Here is a 19,374-nt window from a genome sequence, read left to right as displayed (position 1 = left end):
TATGTTTTTCCTGCAACTGATTTCAGAGCTGGAGATGATCACTAGAAAGTGCTGTACTAACCAGTCTACAACATTGTACAAAGCTGTGGACTAACTTGTGAGGTTTATTTCAATTGACCCATCATTTGTGGGCTTTTGTTTTATTAACATTGGAAATTAATAACTGGATTGAGAAGGGCTTCCAAACAATGCTTTTGTAGTTGTAGATGTGTTTTAGTAAACAGAGCCATGCTTTCCTGGAGAGCACCTATAATCAGATTTTAGTTTTTGGCTCTTAAGAGTTTTCTGAGTGTGTTGGTGAGCAGCAGTTGCCCACTATCTGATTAGCTGCATGCATTTTTGTGTTCATTAGGGTCGGGATTCTGCTAGAACTCTGTCCATGGCTACTCCTTTTATCTGCAATTTTCCCTTGGTCCTTCCTATCATTATCTGTTGCCATGTAACATTAATCAGATGGCAGGCACATGTTGGGAGGGTCATAAGAAATAAAAGAGGCAGATGTGTGATGAAGACATTCTTCGAAGCTTTGCAAAAACCTTTTGTCAAGGTCCTTTGGGATTTTGTTCATTTTTGTCATTTTTTTACAGTATATGTCACCTTTTTTCTTTATTCTGTTTCTTTCCTTAGTTTAATGCTTTTTTTATTTGTTTTTTTTTGTTGTAAACTTTGAAGTTTGAATTTTACATTTTTTTGGATGTGGAATTTAGAAATTTGTACTGTATTTAGGAATTTTTCATGTTCCTAATTTGTTGAATAAAATTATTATCATGACTGTACTCATAACTGATATAATTAAACTGTGGTAATCAAGCAGTGGTAGCACTGCTGCCTTGCAATAAGGAGATCAGGATTTGTGTCCTTGGTACTCCCTGTATGAAATGTACATGTTCTCCCTGTGTCTGTATGAGTTTCTTCTCGGTGCACCAGTTTCCTCCCACAGTCCAAAGGCATGTAGGTTAGGTGAGCTGCCATTGCTAAATTGGCCTCTGTGTGTCTGCCTTCAACCTGATGACTGCTGGGAAAGTTTCCAGCTGCTCCACCAACCTGCCCTGGATAAGCAGGTTAAGAAAATGGATGGATGGATTATACTGAGGTTTTTTAAAGGTCTCCTCCTGTTTTTTGCACTTTATTTGGGTTAAAATTGTTGGTCATTCCACTGTGAACCACCGTGGGGATTATAAAAGGAAAAAAACTATCAAGTGGCCACTTTTTTGATAATAATTAAATTGAACACAATTACACTTAACACAATTGCACAATTATGTGTAATTTATAATTTGTTAAGTATATTATGTTTTTTTTTCTCAGAAACTGGATGTAACAGTAGTTCTTTTGTCAGATTTGGATTCCACACCCTCAAATCTATAAAGAACACCTAAACATTACATTTTAATTTGCAGACAAGTTGCTAGAAAGAAAAATAAAACATACAAAATCAAAATCCAAAAATACAGATTAATGCGTCAAAACTAGTCTCTGATACAGTGCGACTAAAGGACTGAATACTATGACAATGCGTCATTTGACATTTTAGCCTGTTTATATAAAAAATGTATGAATATATAATTTTGTCAGAAACATGTCCAATTTCAGCCATTGCAATAATGCATAGGAAATGATATAGGCGTATTCGAAAGAGGAGTTCTAGCTAACAGACAAATTCTTACATACTTGATTCTCAAAACAGGAAACAGAAAGACAAAACACTTTCTAACATTAATGATAAATATCAGTTAGCTTGACTTTAAGGATCATTAACATCTTAAAACAAACAGCTGTTGATGTGCAGGAAGGAAACATAAAAGTAGTGTTGATCTTGTGTTCATAGTGTTCAAAAGTAGTAGTTCATTTTAATGAAGACAGAAGCAGTCAGGCTTACTTCTCTTCATCTACACGTGTTAAGGCTCCCCCAGGCTACTCTTGACGGCTTGATTTGGAAGAAGAGTTCCAACTGCTGGAAGGAGTGGAAGTGACACCCATAAAGTCATTAAGTGATGTTTTTTATTACCCAATTTAAACGTTTAGTGGATTTAGTCCAATAAATCATACACTTACACTATGTCTCAGCTTCTCTATTATAATTGGAACATTCTGGTGCATTCAGGGCAAAAGCTTTTATATTTAAATCTTTTTGTCTGACCTTTGGCTTACATTGCCTCAGTGTCTTGTGGTTGGACCCTGAAAAAAAAATACGGGAAGAAAATGAGCAAAAAAATGGATTTATATAAACATTGCTTCTGAATGCCAAGCGGATGAACTGAGAGAGCTAGTGTATATACGATGGATACTTTGATACTTCCACACTGATTATGTTCTCTCAATTATTATGTAGTACTTCTGATACAAATATGTTATTGTATAAAATATGGTACCAAATCACATATATCAGATCATATCTCACAGTGCAAAGAACACAATCTTAAAATAGATGTACTTGTGAATGTTAATGTGTTCCTGCCTTTGATGTCGCTTTCACTAAGTATTCTTGAAATACTTCATTTTTTGATTACAATACAAAATAAAATAATTAAATCTGGCTTTGTTTTGCATACTTCTGACTTCTCAACCTAAAAAATCGAAGATAAAATAATAGAAACATATTTCCATGTGAATCAGTTTAAGCTGTACCAGTTAAACATCTTCTCAAGTACTGATAAAACAAACGTTCAAGGTTTGAAACTTACAGGCATATGGTATCTTCATGAAGGCTTAATGTCAAAGAACTGACTACAGATTCCCTCTTGAACTTCAGTCGACTTCTTTTTAACAGTGGAGGATACAGCTTAACTAAACCAATCCGTAGCTTAAATAAAAGATAACAAGGTATCAAATAGAACAGTGAACAAAAATAAATATCAGAAGAGTTAATGATCCGACCACTGTGCGGAGAATGGCAATGTGTTGCATGTTGTTTCACTTTTATGTCACTGTTTATGTAACAATAAAGACCCTAAACACCTAAAAAATGAAAAGTTGACCATTTATAATTTGCCTAAACATGTTGGAAAATGAAGTGATCACTTCTTCTTCTTCTTTCGCCTGCTTCTGTTAGGGGTTGCCACAGAGAATCATCTTTTTCCATATCTCTCTGTCCTCTGCATCTTGCTCTGTTACACACATCACCTGCATGTCCTCTTTCACATCCATAAACCTTCTCTTAGGCCTTCCTCTTTTCCTCTTGTCTGGCAGCTCTATCCTTAGCATCCTTCTCCCAATATACTCAGCATCTCTCCTCTGCACTTGTCAAAACCAACGCAATCTCACGTCTCTGACTTTGTCTCTCAACCATTAAACTTGAGCTGACCCTCTAATGTACTCATTTCTAATCCTATCCATCCTTGTCACACTCAATGCAAATCTTAACAACTTTAACTCTGCCACCTCCAGCTCTGTCTCCTGCTTTCTTGTCAGTACCACTGTCTCTATTATACTTTAATATAAAAAATGCTGTGCACCACAGTACAAAACATGGCACAAAGGAACAGTGTGTCAATACCATAGGAGGATAAGTATAAATGGCTGTGAGGTGAAAGAAACTTGTATTTACATTTTTATTGCAGATGACAAAAACTATAAAGATAAAGACAAAGTGGTGTATTGGCAGATCCTATGCTAGCAATTTCACTATTTTTCTGGTTTCTTGGGCTGGACAAAATCATGGGCATTCAACTTGAAGACAAAAAAGTTTTACAAAGTTTACAGTTACCATTTTGCATCAGATTAATTCCAATGCCATAATCAATTTTTGTTGTTTTCATTATTTTATCTGCTATATAATAAAACATTAAGATCTCTCTGTTCAGTCCGTCAGAGTAATCTGATTGGTCAGTTTAGCTTTGGTGACACAAAGGAAAAGGAAGTGCGAGTGTAAGATGCATGAGGAGAAGTAAAGGTGCACACTGAGAAAGTCGCCTTCAAAGACTGAAAGTCTAAAACTGGACAGGAAGTGAGAAAGGCACCTCAAAGATAAAAACAGCAAGTCCAACAAGCAGACCATACTCGAGAAAGGGAGTGCAGATAAAGAGAGGTTCAGACATACGTGAGCACATAGAAAAGTAACTGAAAGTACACATCGGACAAAAGATGGCAAATATTTTTAAACTATTCTATTACCTGTACCGTGGGTAGTTTTTTATAATATTTTTGTATTACTGATTTTTTTTGTCAAGTTTGTCAAGCTTTTGTTGGTTTAAAACCACACTGTCTTTGTACAGAGAGGTGTCTTTATACATAAGGGTATATGAAACACCTGAAATTGAATCTGTTATGTACAAAAGTATCTGCAATGCATGGTTGAAAGTAGCACAAAGCTTTGAGGACCTTTGAGCCACATTTATTAAAATTAAACAAATAAAGTATGTTTTTTCAGTAGTTACATTCAGGTCTTAAAGTAACTTGATAAATCTTTCATTTTCAAGAATGTACTTTAAATTTCATTAAGGATAATAACATATTTTGGGGAACAAATTTGTTCAGATTAGCTGCAGCTAAAAAGCTCCTACAATATTTTGACAAGAAAAGCCTAACCTGTTCAGCCTAACCTAGCTCATGAATCTCTGTTCACCTAACTCTTTCAGAAAATTTTTAAATTAATATTTAAATGTCTGCAAGGCACAACAACAACAACAACAACATTTATTTATATAGCACATTTTCATACAAAAAGTAGCTCAAAGTGCTTTACATAATGAAGAGAAGAAAAATAAAAGACAAAATATGAAATTAAAATAAGACAACATTAATTAACATAGAAAGGAGTAAGGTCCGATGGCCAGGGTGGACAGAAAAAACAAAAAAAAAACTCCAGAAGGCTGGAGAAAAAAAAAAAAAATCTGTAGGGGTTCCAGGCCACGAGACCGCCCAGTCCCCTTTGGGCATTCTACCTAACATAAATGAAATAGTCCTCTTGGTAGTTCGGGTTTTTCACGGAGTCACTTGATGCTGATGGTCATACAGACTTCTGGCTTTTAATCCATCCATCATTGTTGGAACATCATGGTGCTTTGGGTAGATGGTGGTGGCGCACGCCACCACCAACAGGACACCGGAAAAGGAAACAGAAGAGAGAGTAGGGGTTAGTACAGATTTTGAATGAATAGTTATTATAATGAATTAGATATACAGAGTATCAGGATTAAATTACAGTGAAGTTATGAGAAGGCCATGTTAAAATAATGTGTTTTCAGTAGTTTTTTAAAATGCTCCACTGTATTAGCCTGGCGAATTCCTACTGGCAGGCTATTCCAGAATTTAGGTGCATAACAGCAGAAGGCCGCCTCACCACTTCTTTTAAGTTTTGCTCTTGGAATTCTAAGGAGACACTCAGTTGAGGATCTGAGGTTACGATTTGGAATATAAGGTGTCAGACATTCCGATATATAAGCCGGGGCGAGATTATTTAAAGCTTTATAAACCATAAGCAGAATTTTAAAGTCAATTCTGAATGATATAGGTAACCAGTGTAGTGACATCAAAACTGGAGAAATGTGTTCGGATTTTCTTTTCCTGGTAAGGATTCTAGCAGCTGCATTCTGCACTAGTTGCAAACGATTGATGTCTTTTTTGGGTAGTCCTGAGAGGAGTGCGTTACAGTAATCTAGCCGACTGAAAACAAACGCATGAACTAATTTCTCTGCATCTTTCGATGATATAAGAGGTCTAACTTTTGCTATGTTTCTTAGGTGAAAAAATGCTGTCCTAGTGATCTGATTAATATGCGATTTAAAATTCAGATTACAATCAACGGTTACCCCTAAGCTTTTTACCTCTGATTTGACTTTTAATCCTAATGCATCCAGTTTATTTCTAATAGCCTCATTGTATCCATTATTGCCAATCACTAAGATTTCGTTTTTTTCTTTATTTAATTTGAGAAAGTTACTATTCATCCATTCTGAGATACAAGTTAGACATTGTGTTAGCGAATCAAGAGATTTGGGGTCATCAGGTGCTATTGATAAATACAGCTGTGTGTCATCAGCATAGCTGTGGTAGCTCACGTTGTGCCCTGAGATAATCTGACCTAATGGAAGCATGTAGATTGAGAAGAGCAGTGGACCCAGGATAGAGCCTTGTGGAACACCATATAGAATATCATGTGTCTTTGAGTTGTAATTACCACAACTAACAAAGAATTTTCTCCCTGCCAGGTAGGATTCAAACCAATTTAAGACACTGCCAGAGAGGCCCACCCATTGACTAAGGCGATTCTTAAGAATATTGTGATCAATGGTGTCAAATGCGGCACTCAGATCTAAGAGGATGGGACAGATAAATGGCCTCTGTCTGCATTTACCCGCAAGTCATTTACTACTTTAACGAGTGCAGTTTCTGTGCTGTGATTTGTTCTAAAACCTGACTGAAATTTATCAAGAATAGCATGTTTATTGAGGTGCTCATTTAACTGTATAATGACTGCCTTCTCTAGAATTTTACTTAAGAAAGGCAGGTTAGAGATGGGTCTATAATTTTCAAGAGCAGAGGGATCGAGATTATTTTTCTTAAGTAGGGGTTTAACTACCGCAGTCTTAAGACAGTCTGGGAAGACCCCCGTATCTAATGACGAATTTACTATGTCAAGAACATTATCACTAAGCACGCCCGATACTTCTTGGAAAAAATTTGTTGGTATTGGGTCAAGGGTACAGGTGGAGGGTTTTATTTGAGAAATTATTTTATGTAAATCAGGTAAATCTATCCTAGTGAAAGACTTTAATTTGTTTATTATGGGGTACTGGGGTTTAGGAGGATCCTTAGTATTGGGGAGATATACTATGTTATTTCTAATATCATTAATTTTTTGATTGAAAAATACAGCGATAGCCTCACAGGTTTTACTGGAAGTACTTAGGAGGCATTCCTTTGAGTTACCTGGGTTTAACAGACGATCAATTGTCGAAAATAAGACTCTGGGATTACTAGCATTGTTATTTATAAGCTTAGAGAAATAGCAGCGCCTCTCAAGACGGACTGTGTTATTGTATTCTGTTATTTTAACTTTTAATATTTCATAGTCAATAGTTAGTTTAGTTTTCCTCCATTTACGCTCAGCTCTACGGCATGTTCTCTTTAAATCAGACACTCTTTGGGTCTTCCATGGTATAACAATGGTAGAAGATTTTTTAACTGTCTTTTCAGGTGCAACTAAGTCAACAGCAGCCCTCACTTTAGTATTAAATCTTTCCACCTTATTATTTACATTCTCCTCGCTATTATAGTTGGCACTATAAACGGACTGATTGGTTAGAATGTTTGAAAGTTTTAAAGCTGCTGATGAGTCAAAGAACCGTTTTTTAACAATATGCTTCTCATGAGTGTTTTCTATCATTATTTCTATATTAAAGAGTAGAAGAAAATGGTCTGATAGACCCGTATCAATGACCTGCTTTATATCAACTTTTAGTCCTTTAGTAATCACTAAGTCTAACGTATGACCTGCTTTATGTGTAGGCTGATTAACGAGCTGTCTCAAATCAAAACAGTCCAGGAGGTTCATAAATTCTTTTACTTTCTGGTCACATTGATTATCTATATGAAAATTAAAGTCGCCGACTATTAAGAGTGTGTCATAGTTCGTAATTAAGATTCACATCAAGTCAGAGAATTCCTCAAAGAAAGACGCGTTGAATTTTGGAGGTCTATACACGGATAATACTAGAACGTGAGAATCTCCCTGAATAATAATGGCGAGATATTCGAAAGACTTGAATTTACCAAAACTGATATTTTTACATTTTAACCTATTTGAGTAAATGTTCGCTAGCCCTCCACCTCTCTTTCCTTGGCGATCAGCACGAGTAAAACTGTAATCCGGAGGCGCAGATTCGATTAAAACAGCTGCGCCATCTGAGCTAAGCCACGTTTCACTTAGTGCAATAAAATCTATTTTTTTATCATTAATAAGATCGTTGATAAAAAACGTCTTGTTAGTTAAAGCTCTAACATTTAATAGAGCCATATTCAATGTTTCGGAGGAGCAGAGATGAATACTATGTGCGTTATTGATATATGGAACAGGAATTAAGTTATTTTTATTAGCGCCGCTCTGCGTGTATTTTTTGTTTAATCTACGATATGTTTTTATAGTTTTAATACATTGTTCATCTAAAGTAGTAACTTTAATTAAATTATTGGTGTTTATGCCGTATTGCCTAGATTTTCTATGTGCATTAAGATTGGTTATTACAGTATTTATGTTGTGCACTTTTATGGAAGATTTTATTAAACAATTATCATGACCAAGCACAGGAGTGGCATTTCGGAAGGGGTTAAAAGCAGAGATAGATAGTCAAGATAAACGAATTACCTTGGATATATTTTCGGAGAGGACCCGAGCGCCGAAGCTATTCGGATGCAGGCCATCTCGCTTGAAAAAACGCGGTCTTTCCCAAAAGAGGTCCCAGTTGTTTATGAAACCGATGTCTTGATTCTTGCAGAAACCCTGCAGCCAGTTGTTTAAACCAAGCAGACGACTGTAGTACTCGTTTGATTGTCTGACGAGAGGGAGAGGACCCGAGATGAAGATCTTTGCCGATGGGGTCCTCTCCTTTGTGTCTTTAATTAATGCAGTGAAGTCTGCCTTGAGGATCTCGGACTGTCGGTGCCTTATGTCGTTTACGCCAGCATGTATAACAATTGCTCCAACTGCCCTGTTCTTGTAGGTCGCCGGCGCACGTCTCATCACATCTCGGACACGAGCACCGGGAAAACAAGAAACAAAAGATTTTCTATTAGGGCAAGTGATATTGAGGTTCCTAACAATAGAATCACCTACCACTATTACATCACCAGGAGCTGAAGGCGAACTAGGGACGCTTAGAGGGTCAAACCGGTTCTGCGTTACGATGCTTGCCTGTGCCGATGGAGGTGTTCTGGCCTTGAACCCCCGCCTGCATTGCTGAAATACACCGAGGTCATCCTCGGTGTTGCTCCTACGAGGCGCGGGGGTGAAGGTGACTTGAGCGGCACAACGCGGGGTTGATGTTACGCTGATAATAGATGGCGAGGACGGTTTATCCAACAGCCGAGCCTTCAGATCTCTGAGGTATCTTCGTCTGGCCAGAAGTTTCTGAATCTGTTCATCGAGTGCCTGGAGTTCCTCGACTACAATTTCAACGCAATTCACCTCACTATCGGCCATTGTCCGCTTCTGTTTCTGCTTCCGCTTCCGCTTCGTGACCTAGGAAGAATGAGAGAGAGATACTATCTACTGCACTGCTTGATAACTTCTCCCTTATCTCTGTCATTCTCTATGTGATGAAACATCTTCCATCATTTTAAAGGAAAGGCTGGAATCTACAATACCCATTAACTTCATGATTTTAACCACTCATGCGACCGCCTCATAATATCTGGGTGCCTAAGGTGAAAAGAGTCAGCTCCTTCAGTTATTTTTGCCTCATGCTCTCACAGACTCCTAGGGTGAACTCACACTGAGCATGTTACTTTCATACCGTGTCCAAGTGCGAATGTCGCCCCTTTCTACTCCCCTGATGGCCTGTGCTCACACTGCGCTTTAATGTTCTTTCTTCAACACCATAAGACTTTGTGTAAAACCAAACACGGGGTGACAGCATGCATGTCAAAATGATTTTACTTATTTTGTGGGATTTTTGGAGTCGTGTAGGGCAGGTTAACGCTCTACCCTCTTACAGATTAATGAGTGTGCAGTGCAGCGTTTTACTGTTAATTGTGCTACACGTAAGAGAAGATTTTTATGGAGACAAATGATCTCAAGGGAGGAATTTGCAGCTTTTCTTGCCAGCTACAATGCATGTTCATCTGTAAGGTGAGAATAATTCAAATGGTATTGAATGAAATGAGAATTGCACTGTCTGACTTGTCGTATCATTGACATCTTGTCTGTTTTCTGTGCTCGGGCACGTTTAGCAATCATACTGTTCCCGAATCCTACTGAACCATGCCATGGCACACCTCTTCCAAGCAATAACACTAGTCAAATGAATTAGACTTTGGGGGGTTACATGTTGACAAATGTGCTCGGGCACAGAAGAAATTGCTAGCTTGAGTACACCCTTAATCAGTCTAGTTGCTCTTCTCTAAACTTTCTTTTTTTTTTTTTCAGTATCTCTCTTATAACATGGAAACCAGGACTGCGCACAATTTTCTAAAGTCCTTATAAATGGCCTCCCTATTCCTTTTAACCTCTTTAACAGTTTCTGTATGATTATCTGCTTGTTGACAGTGACAATCCACTTAGAATTCTGAATCCTTCTTAGATAGATAGATAGATAGATAGATAGATAGATAGATAGATAGATAGATAGATAGATAGATAGATAGATAGATAGATAGATTCTTAAACAGTGTTTAAAGTTTTACAATCTCTTTTGGATAATTATATCTAATTTTTTTGCTTCTATTCATAACAGCTTAGACTTTAAGTTTCATCTGATACTTATCTGCATAAATGCGGGTTCTTTGCGGGTGCTTCTTTAATGATTTTGCTCATTCAAAGCTATCCACTAATCTCACCAGTTTAGCGTTACCTGTCATTTTAACCAGCTTGGTAGTTACATTTGTAACTATTCATCCATCCATCCATTATCCAACCCGCTATATCCTAACTACAGGGTCACGGGTGTCTGCTGGAACCAATCCCAGCCAACACAGGGCACAAGGCAGGAAACAAACCCCGGGCAGGGCGCCAGCCCACCGCAGGGCACGCACACACACACACCAAGCATGCACTAGGGACAATTTAGAACTGCCAATGCATCTAACCTGCATGTCTTTGAACTGAGGGAGGAAACCCACTGCCGCCCAGTTGTAACTAGATAATTGACAATTATCATCACCTAATATGGAAAATGCTCTTCAATGCCATAACACATTGCCTGCTATGTTTAAGCAAATTTTGCGTTCATCTAAACAGCTTTGACTTCTTTTAAAGTGATGATTAGCCTCTCATATGGTGAAATATCAAAAGGTTTTATATGCAAATCTTTAATGAAATGATTTTGTCAGATTCGTAAAACTACCATATTTATGAGGCATGATCTTCACATCTAATCCCCTCCTTCCTGTTCATTGAAACATCTATATCTGATGTGTGCTGGTCAATTTTATCTTAAAGAAAAATAAATGTTTCCATTAATTTACCTTTGATACACATTAAGATAACTAGCGTATAGTTACTAAGACCAGACTGATCAACATTTTTTATATAATGAAATGAAGCTTGTTAGCAGATCAGTGAGTTAGTAATCAAAAAACATCTTGCAGTGAAATAAATCTCACTACCGCACTAAATTTAAAATATATCTTCTCTGTGCTGGAACATGTTAATCACGAGCCATTTAGTGTTCACTTGTTTCTGTAATATAACAGTGCATTAAATCTCCACAACTGTACTGTAAAGCTTTTATCAGTACACTATGCTTTAGTTATTTTTGAATATTGAACACGATAATGGCAGGTAAACTGCAAATGTATTTAATTGCTAAGGATATTACAGCAAGACAGAAAGATGTGGGAAATTAATCTTGAAATATATATAAAGTCATAACAATATATTCAGCTTGCCCATACATTAACAGAACATTAAATTACACCTTATCGGCTAGAGGCCAGAAAAAAAAAGTTGTTTGTTGTTTACTTTCATGCACATTGACATGAAGTTCCTCTTTAATATCTCAGATTGCTAAAAACAAATGTAACACATTTTAACATAATAAAACAAAGCACGGACTCCAATGATCAGTACAGTGTTACCATCAACACATGTGCTGTTGAGTGCTAAGTGCCTGTTCTGGGTCTCAATCAGTGACCTGGGAACTGACAGACTAACTAAATACTTCTAGGTATTACCTAGTCATCCTGAGAACTCAATCGTCTTGTTGACATTGACTGCAAATCAATAAGGAACTTCAGAACATAAGAAATTTGACAAACGGGAGGAGTAAATTCAGTCCATCAAGCTTGTTTGTTTAGCTAATAGCTAAGCTGTTGCAGTATCTTGTCCAAGTACGTCCTAAAGGTTGTCAAGATTTCTTCTTCAACTGCACGACTTGGTAGTTTATTTCAAATTTCCATTGCATAAATAAGTGCTTCTTGGCTTCATTTCTAAATGTACTAAACCCCTTAATTTCCACTGGTGTCATTGATTACATAATTCACCCTTAGGCTGAAAACATTCTGCTAAATCTATTTTATGAGCAATTTGAAGAACTGGATTAGTCTCCTCTGTTCAAGACTGAACACGTTCAACTCCCTGTGCCTGTCAGAGTAGGACATGTCCTTAAACGGTCAGGTGTCACCTGATTGCTCTCCTCTGGACAGCTTCAAGTGCTGAAATGTCTTTCACTAGAACTGCACACAATACTCCAGATGAGGTCTCACTAGTTCATTATATAGTCTGAGCATATTACACATTGACTTAAATATATAAAAAAATTAGTCAATCAATTTTTCAGTTGCAGCAGCAGCTGTCCAGTTCACTATTTTTTTTCACCACAAAACTAAGTTAACTAAACATATTTTACCAGAAGATATTTTACAAGAGCCTTGTGTTTTAGTCGCCCAACATTTGTACTCTGCATGTTCTTTCTGTGTTATTGTGGCTTGTCTTGTTCTCACACCTTAAACTTAAGATGTTGCTGATTCAGTTTAGGCAGTTCACAGCCAATATTGTTTTCTGGGTAGTGGGTGCTTGCAAAGCCCATAGTTTACTAAACATTTAACTTACTATTGCTGTATTTTGTCAGCTGATGTCAGATCTGATACCAACTGAGACAGACCAGGCACCAGCATCCCTATATTTGATTTTTTTGTAACGCGATTGGTGCATGAATTTGGATATCTTATCAGTCATTAGCAAAAGACGGACAGGTATTTTAAGTTAGGCAAGTTAATATTAACTGGCTCCTCCCTAGTATTCCTGCCAAAAACTCCACTGCTATTTACAGTTGAATTAGGGGAATTGGGAGGAGATGCAGGGCAGCTGCAGCTCTTGGTGTTGAGTGTTTATAACTGAACCATCTAACCCTAATAAGTGAAACACAAATGAGAAAATGTTATTTAAAATATCCTTTTCACCTTCACGTTACCAGCTGGAACCCTAAAGAACTAAGACTGTGTTAAAACTCTACATGTTGATTAGCACATGCAAGAATTTCATGCTTATCTACACATGTGACAATAATATAAGCTTATAAACTTTAATAACAAAAACAAATAACTATCCAATTAAAATACTCTTAATTTAAATGTATTCTACTCTCTTTGGGAGAAATTACAAAGCAGTGTTCACAACAGTAAAGAAGTTCATGAAAGTGCTGCATATGTAATTCCAAATCATGTTAGATGAAAAATTTTTACTTTCTCTGAAGTAAGAAGAATTTCAGTTTAAAATAGTTGAGTAAAATTTTTAAAAAGTATACTCTTTCGAAAGTACTCAAGTATTAAAGGTAAAAGGGCAATTTATGATATTGAGAAGGTTCAAGACTTTGTCTAGAGAACACAATACATTTACTTTATTGTTGCACAAAACTCACACAATAATTTTGCTCCAGAAATACATTACAGATTCAGAATAATAAATCATGCAAATGCAATTTTACCTTGGATCAGTACATAGATGTAGTCAGTGTCACAGTGATAACCTGAAGTGTGGAACTGGTGAGTATGGATATGGATATGACTTACACTGTGCCTCCCTTACTGGAATACCCAGTAACACTAGATGAGATGACCATTCTCCAGAGATAAAGATAATAAAATAAAATGTAAAATTAATAATAAAAATCCCAGTGAACAACTCACAACCTTATCAATTGAATATGCACACAATATAAAATCAACGCAGATTGGGTTTGTTATATTTCACTAAAGTAAAGATGGATTTTAGAAGAGCAATTATTACATTAAACAGTAATACACAATTTCAGATTGTTGTTTATCTTTAAAAGGAATTCTCTTAAGAAAGCTGTGGTTTCTTTTGCTCAGTTTGGTGCCAAATGTTATCTTTAAATTACCTGCTGGAGTGCTCATGTAAACTATGGAATTAACCACAATTAAACTCAAGGCATATTATTAACTCTCTAGCATAACCAGATGTGTTCCAGTTTGTCTCATTATATTTATATTTTAATTCACTCCTATAGACAATTTGAATTCTACAGAATAGCTTTTTTCCACACTTACAAGCACTAAACCAACTTGCATTAATATTACACTCCAATAATGCAAAATAATAAAATGACAATTTCAATATGAGAATCACTGTTATACTGAAGGATTCTCTGGACATGGGTCAGTTCTGTTAAATTTAAATGTTTTCTCCTGAACTGAGTAAAGCACAAATAAAAAGGAAAGCACTGAGAAAATAAAAGTCACACACATTGCAATTCATTGTGATATAATTATTCTGGTAATTTACCAAGGCAAAAAATATTGCTACTCAAAGTTCACTGTCGAACACAAATCTAGAATATTTACTTAATAGGCCCCCTATGTCTTCTTTAGTCATTGTGGCTTTAGTATATTCTGGTTGGCAGGGCAGTAATCTGTTAGTTTTCCCTGAGCTCAAAGTCCATAAGGTAGCATCAGAATTACTTATATCTGCCTGAAGGAAAGTTGACACCCCTTTTATTAGATCTCACATAACAAAGGGCAGCAAGATCCTTTGCAGGCAATGGCATTTCACTCTCCAGTTATCCAGTGACAGGAGGCTGTAACATTTGCTGCTCTGAAATGGTGCCTATGGAAGAGAATCAACATCTCCATGATGACCAAACTTCACCTCTCCCAGATAATGATCTTGCCAATCCTCCTTTATAGATCAGAAACATGGACGTTGCTGAAGCTGAATCTAAACAGTCTCAAGGTACTGTATTTCAAATGCAATGTCTGTGACAGATCCCAGTAGGCTTACTCTGTGATCACATCACCAATGAAACCATTCAGGTAAGATTTCAACAACAACCGACCATTGACAAACAAATCCAGCAGAGAAGGTGGTTTGGCCACATGTACAGAATGGAACAAACAGATTACCACACAGACTCCTCTGGAGACAGTGACCCACCCAGTGGAGAATACAATGGACTATGCCCAATAAAACATTTAACAAACAAGTGGAAGATCTGAAGATCCAACGACTTGACCTGAACCAAGCCAGGACCATTGCCACGGACCGTAAAGCATGAAAAAGCATCATGAAGCGAGTCTGAAATCCTGCAGCACCCACAGCAGTGTACTCTTCCAACCTCCAGCTAGGGTTCAGAGACAGTGCCAGGCACTATAGTGTTTCAGTAATTGGGCTTGTAATATCTTGTGTGTACAACATATGGGTATTGTTCAGACAATGCATAACTTGTGGTCTCAAGATATTACTTGTGCCTATAAAATCTTGTTTGCACAAGATTAGAAAGGAACTGATTTTTGGGACATCTTTGGCTCCATATAATATAGCTTAAGAAAGGGAAAAATAAAAATGCTTACTGCAACATACTTCTTTAAATTTGAAGACAAATTCTTCAAATCTTCTTCAGAGATTTCTTTCGCTACTGTTTTCAAAAACAACCATGGGGAAAATGCACGTTTAGCTTCCATGTCTCAATAATTAGCAGGAAGCATAGGAACAACCTACCAAATGAACAGTCGGAGGCACACTATGGTGATTTAATTTTTGAATGATACATGGCATTCTATCTCTGTGTCCGAGCAAGACTGTACTGTAATCTACGTTGACAATACATGTGATAGATAGGTCTATTTTATGAATTTATAACACTTTGAGCTGTGTAACAAATAGCAAGGACTTGCTGGAAAATGTAATAAAGTAATAGTATGTTATTTAACCTAAACTTGTAGTGGGGTAAAAGTAAAAGTAGCTCTAACATGAAATTTACTCAAATAAAATACAAGGAGCCAAAAATGTACTTTAGTAAAGTAATGAAATACTTGTACTTCATTATTTTACATCCATTCAAATAACTTAAGTATACTGCTAAAAAAAAAATTAAAGGAACACTTTTTAATCAGAGTATAGCAAGAAGTCAGTGAAACCTCTGAGATATTGATCTGGTCAGTTAAGTAGCAGAGTCGGTTGTTAATCAGTTTCAGCTGCATTGGTGTTAATGAAATGAACAACAGGTGCACTAGAGGGGCAACAATGAGACAACCCCCAAAACAGGAATGGTTTAACAGTGGAGGCCACTGACATTTTTCCCTCCTCATCTTTTCTGACTGTTTTGTCACTAGTTTTGCATTTGGCTACAGTAAGTGTCATTACTGGTAGCATGAGGCCATACCTGGACCATACAGAGGTTGCAAAGGCAGTCCAGCTTCTCCAGGATGGCACATCAATATGTGCCATTGCCAGAAGGTTTACTGTGTCTCCCAGCACAGTCTCAAGGGCATGGAGGAGATTCCAGGAGATAGGCAATTGCCATAAAATACCAGAATTAGCAGGTCCACCACTGGTACCCTGTGCTTTTCACAGATGAGAGCAGGTTCACCTTGAGCACATGTGACAGACGAGAAAGGGTCTGGAGAAGCCATTGAGAATGTTATGCTGCCTGTAACATTGTTCAGCATGACCGGTTTGGTGGTGGGTCAGTGATGGTCTGTGGAGGCATATCCATGGGTGGATACATAGACCTCTACAAGCTAGACAATGGCACCTTGACTGCCTTTAGATATCAGGATGAAATCCTTGGACCCATTGTCAGACCCTATGGTAATGCAGTGGGTCCTGGGTTTCTCCTGGTGCACGACAATGCCCGGTTTTATGTGGCGAGAGTATGCAAGCAAATAATGTTGTGAAGAAATCTTTTCATTTTGATACCAGCATACACAGGAATAGAAAGCTGCATCAAGTGATAGCTGTAGTAGAAAAGAACTGAAAAATACAGAAACACAGTAAAATATATGTTAAAATCTGAATTTAATAAAATTATATCTTTTCTATGATTTCTTTAGATTTTTTTCCCATATGCCTTACATTTCAAACTGTTTCCTGCAAAATCCACTTAAATATAATTTAATAAAAATAGCTATGCTTTCATCATGATTCTTATTCTATTTTCAGCATCCCTATATGTGGACTTCACCTGACCTTTTCAAGCCATTTTTACTGTATGATAAGTCACAACTGTAGTAAACCAATGCCATTGCAAAACATCAAATTTAAGTGCCCTGCAATTAAATGATGTACAGGTCAAGGTAGTTTCTTTCTATGCACCTCATAAACTCTGGTTCATAAAAAAATGATAGATGAGAATTACATTTCTACCTACCTATAGAAAAATAAACATAATAATTTGTTTGTAGTGTATAGCATTACATTACTGAATAACAAACAGGACTAGAAAAGTGGGGTGGGGTGAGAAGACCCAAATAAAATAAAGTAAAACTGATGATATCTGAACCAGCACTGGTTTCAGATTGATTTGATTACAAGTACTTTTATTTTTTTCCTTGGCCTAAACTCTGCTCTGAATCTGGCATCCAGATAAGAACCAGGGGCCGATGTTACAATTCTCTTGTAAAGCAAGTGCCAGTATATCTCCTTTCTGTTCAAAGATTTCTGCCCTATATAGTGGGAATACTATCATAATTAGTGATTAAGGATGCTAGACTGGTGAGGTGAATGTCACACTTTAAGCAAGAGATATTTGAAATTATGAGACATTATTTCCAAAGCAAGTCAATGTATAGTATTTTAGTATGCCATAAGTGGAACTAAACACTCTACTGCTTACTCTCAATAGCTTTTCTGCACTGCCCTTCTGATGGTTTATATCAATATATTAATGCATTCTCATTTTGTACATAATATTTTGATTTTCATATTATCTTTTGGTTTTAAGGTTTTCACATCTGACACTAGCTGAACCTAATGTTTTGTTATTATATCTGTTTGTTTGTAAAAGCTTTTGTATAAATCTTTAGTAGTCATCAATATATCTCTTGTTTAAAAAAAAGAGCAAGTAGCTGACTACAGTTACAAGTGCACAAAGAAAAGTTTGTGTATGTGTTTGTTTAGTTTGCATACATTTCAGGTTGTATAAATTCAATTTTATACCTCTTATACTTCTATCTACCCCACAAAATCAAATACACAGAATTTAAGAGTAAATCTGTTTGATGATCATTTTAAAAATGAGGCCCCAGGACACATAGACCCCATTGTTTTAGCATTGTGGACATGCTAAAATCTAACCAGGCTAAGATCAATGTGAATTTCCCTTTGGGATTAATAAAGTATCTATCTATCTATCTATCTATCTATCTATCTATCTATCTATCTATCTATCTATCTATCTATCTATCTATCTATCTATCTATCTATCTATCTATCTATCTATCTATCTATCTATCTATCTATCTATCTATCTATCTATCTATCTATCTATCTATCTATCTATCTATCTATCTATCAGATCATTTTGGCAACTTGGGAAGCGAGATGCTATAATAAGACAGGTGTAGCAGGGACATCCAAGATGGATACATTTGAATCCTGCTATTCATGATATAAAGAAACCAGCACTATTAGTCAGAAAGGCACTTTTTCTTTGAAAGCAAGAAACCAAAAGAAAATGTCCACTCCTTCCTTTAATAGTCCAGATCCAGTCTTTCTAAATGAAAGTAAGGTTCACAAGCAAGGGACACTGTATGTAAAAGAATATTAGCCTCACTGAAGTGAGGGTGAGCTAAATACTAACCTGCTGGCAAGAAAGGGTCACCATGCAAAACCTGGAACTGCTCTAAATGAATTCCACCAGATATGATTAAACTTATCATCCTCTTCTTGCACAATTTGTGACTAACCCAAAAGACCTCTGGAAAAAAGCATTGTCTACATCCTCTGAGACAAAACAAACTAAACAAAGACTAACTACCATTACTGCTTTGTACTTTTGGTTCAAATGCTAACATTCAATTCAAATTATTTTAGTGATCTTCACTGAGTAAGGCCTCAGAGCACTAACAAGTTAACAGATGTATTGCAAATTGCAAAAATTCCATCCATTAAGGCAAAAATTGGGTAAAAACACACAGTGCTTTAGGGGTGATGATTGACCTCCAAGGTTATTCCTCTTTTTATTTTTATTTTATTTTATTGTAGAATCAACTCTCGGCAGCAGCCAGCTGGGCAGCCATGCGGTTCATGCATATGGGCACCATTCAAATCCCTATTACCTTCGCCATCACCTTCCCTACCTCTTCATATCTTAAATCATTCTTGAGGCAGATTGAAGACTTAAGTGCCAGCTATAAAGGAAAAAATTAAAGAAACCAAACTAAGTAATTGCAACACAAACACTGACTTAATCAGTTTTAACACGAAAAGATGCCGAAGAAAGAAGAGAAGAAGGGGGCCACTAGGGTGGAGAAAAGAAGAGC

The sequence above is a fragment of the Erpetoichthys calabaricus genome, chromosome 7 (genome assembly GCF_900747795.2).
Source record: "Erpetoichthys calabaricus chromosome 7, fErpCal1.3, whole genome shotgun sequence".
NCBI classification, from domain to species: domain Eukaryota; kingdom Metazoa; phylum Chordata; class Cladistia; order Polypteriformes; family Polypteridae; genus Erpetoichthys; species Erpetoichthys calabaricus.
The sequence above is the reverse complement of the archived record's forward strand: the minus strand, read 5'-3'. Positions refer to the sequence as shown.